The 3,226-nt window shown below is 34.4% G+C and overlaps 1 long non-coding RNA gene across 1 annotated transcript in view; it reads right to left on the bottom strand.

Moving 5' to 3' along the window:
• Window positions 1–2,816, bottom strand: part of LOC107184813 — a 16,588-nt gene extending 13,772 nt beyond the window's left edge. The window contains exon 1 of the long non-coding RNA XR_001515723.1: window positions 2,802–2,816. This is a non-coding gene — a long non-coding RNA (uncharacterized LOC107184813). The remainder of the gene's footprint in view (window positions 1–2,801) is intronic.
• Window positions 2,817–3,226: the final 410 nt, after the last annotated feature.

Raw genomic sequence — 3,226 nt, 5'->3', positions numbered from 1 at the left:
CCCCCCCTCCACACCCCAGGCCTTTATCACTCTTGTCTGATGAACAAAACAAACTGATGGCCAAAATAGATCCGGAGACATGGAAGCATAGAACAAGATTGCCCAATCTCAGAGGAAAGGCAGGGGTGGGACAAGATCTACCAAAGGGCTTGTCTGCATGTAGGCTCTTGAGATCTTAACAGCAGGAACCACTGTATAATCTCAGTAAAACAGAATGTCTGGTCTTGCATCTACATTTGACTCAAAGTTTATATTTCCAGGAGAAATAATCTGACCACACCTTGACTAGGGAAGTGATCATTGTTTGGCTGTGTCAATCAGATAGACAGTTTTGGAGAAGACATTTCTAACAAAACTACATATAAAGGAAAATCAGTGTTCTATTACTAGAAAGAGGAGTAGTGTTAATCCTACTCCTGTAAAAAAAACAAAATTACAGGATAACCCCACAATAGAAAAAAATAGACATCAGATCATTTTTGAAAATTTATTATTTTTAAAATTTTTATTAAATTTATTGGTGTGACACCAGTTAATAAGCTTATATAGGTTTCAGGTGTACAATTCTATAATTATCTGTATATCACATTGCGTATTTACCACCCAAAGTCAAGTCCTCTTCTGTCACCATCTTTTTGACCCCCTTTTACCCTCTTCTACCTCCTCCAACTCCCTTTCCCACATACTGTGGTCTGTGTCTGAGTTTTTGTTTGTTTCTCTCATTTGTCCATTTGTTGCTTTCTGTTTTATATTCTGCATATGAATGAAATAATATGGTTCTTGACTTTTCCTATTTGACTTATTTCACTTAGCATGATATTCTCAAGATCCATCCATGTTGTCACAAATGGCAGTACTTGATCACTTCATATGTATGAATGTACCACATCTTCAATGAACATAGGGGTACATATATCTCTACAAGTAAATATTTCATGGGGTAGTTACCCAGAAGAAGGGTTGCTGGGTCATATGGTGCCAGATGCCAATTCTAGCATGTCAGCAAGGGTTGAATCATCTGGGAATGGCTAAAAGGCATTTTCCCAAACCTGAAAAGAATGCATTAAATGATTGCTTGCTGCCAGACAGCTCAGGGCAACTTAATCTACATGTTATTGCCTCCTACTGGCCAAACACCTGAACAGCTGAAGGCAATTCCCCAATCTGACAATGGATTCTGTAGGAAACCCTACCCTTTGATGTGTATATCTCTACCTTGCTGTATGGCAAATTGTGTTAATAAAAAGCAAGGGATCCTGAGACAAGGAGAACTTAGTTCCATTAGCTAAGTCTTCTCTGACTCCCTAAAATGCCTTTCAAAATTATGTTTCATCTCTGGACTCCTATTTAATTTACACACAACGCCTTCTCCATATTTCTGAACCCTTATTGATGCCGGATCAAGACCACCGGCGTTAATATAGTAACTCTATTTTTAATTTCTTGAGGAGCCTCCATGCTATTTTCCATAGTGGCTGTTCCAGTTTACATCCCCACCATTCGTGTATGAGGGTTTCTTTTTCTCCACAACTTCTCTGACACTTGCTATTTCTTACTGAAGCCAGATAATCGTTAAGTGGAAATGTCTGGAAATTAGACTACAGCTACCTGTGCTATCTTTTGCATATTGATAAGCATTTTGGTTGTTATTGCATTATTGTCTTACTCAACTGTCATTAATTAACTAGCTTGATTTCAAAATTATTGTTGAAAGTGAAACTATAAATGGAATCATTTATATTATATGCTGAATATCATGTGCCCACCTGTAGTTTAATGACAGAAGAGGAAACAATTATTCTATTCATTAGAGCTTTCACAATAACTAAAAAAGACAAAGGCTAAATTGTGACTTAGTGTATGATAATAAACATACTGGCTAGATTTTGATGTGAAATTCTCCAAATCCCCAACATTTTTGTGATAAAGAAGCTAATGTGGCATATTAATAGCATGATGATGACTCTAAGAGTAAGGAAAAACACCTGAAAGAATGGGCATTAATAACCCCAGTATTACTCAGTTTCTAGTATTTGTCTTTTCATTCATTCTGTGAGTACTGCCTGTTCTCCAGGCTAAGTATGCTACATCTCTCATTAAGTGACAGTCCTTTAAAATGTTACCTTGAACTTTCTGAAAAATTGATATTCTGTGAATGAGGCTAAGCTGACAGCATTTTGAAATCATTTAGGCCATCACCACAATCATCTGACCTTCTTTCCAATTGGGTATTGCAGTACATATTTGAATCTTTTGGCCTTAATGTTTTCGATTTAAATATGCTAAATTCTTGGAGTATACACTTTGAAAAATTCCTAAAGAATTTCTAAAAATTCCTGAGACCTACAACCGGCGTTGCTTCCAAAATTATTGATGTTTCCCAGATAAATTACCCTAAGTTTTGCACTCTCTTTTCACAATGACTTAACAAGAAGGTCTCATGTGCAAACATTTATCTCCTTACAAGAAAAAACAGCCATTTGAAATACCATTGTAAGAAAAAAGCATTTTTTAGTCATTTTAGCCACTCAAACCATATCTACTAGAAAAAAAAACAAAAAACAAAATCCCAACATAATATGTAATGATTTTTGTTCTCTGAGAATGAAAAAAATGAGCGTAACTTTATATGTCCATTTAGCTTGGTATAGAAAATTAAATTTATAAGGCATAACATTTTACCACATGTAGATTGTTAACATACAATTTAGCTGGTAAAAGATAAGAAACAGGTCGTTTTATTTTTACTGTGACTACTTCTATATAATAGTTTTACTATCTATGTCAGCTTATAGCTAAACTCTCTTTCTTCCAATTATTTACAGTTTAAGCCACATAAATTACTGAACATTTATTGATCATTTAAAACAAAAGTGCATCCTCACTAGCAAAAAAAATTATTATAATCTTCTATATAGATTAAGATATACTTAAGAGCACACTACACAAAATTATATTGTCTCCTAATCTCTTCGCCATCTATGTTGACTTTTCTGGTCATATATTTTTATTAGCATCCGCCAATAAAAGAGTAATAATGGAACCCAGTGCCATTTTTAGATTTTTACTCAAAGAAACAGCTGTTTATTCCTGATTACAAACATCATACACTTCTAAAAATATTGTTAGGGGTTGTTGCTTTTTGGCTTAAGAATAATTATAGTTTTACTCAGTAATTTTGGTTGATTTAAATTTTATGGTACAGCAATATCTTATTTTGATGAGT

This window comes from Myotis davidii, unplaced genomic scaffold (genome assembly GCF_000327345.1).
Source record: "Myotis davidii unplaced genomic scaffold, ASM32734v1 scaffold26, whole genome shotgun sequence".
Taxonomy (NCBI): Eukaryota; Metazoa; Chordata; class Mammalia; order Chiroptera; family Vespertilionidae; genus Myotis; species Myotis davidii.
The sequence above is the reverse complement of the archived record's forward strand: the minus strand, read 5'-3'. Positions and strand labels throughout refer to the sequence as shown.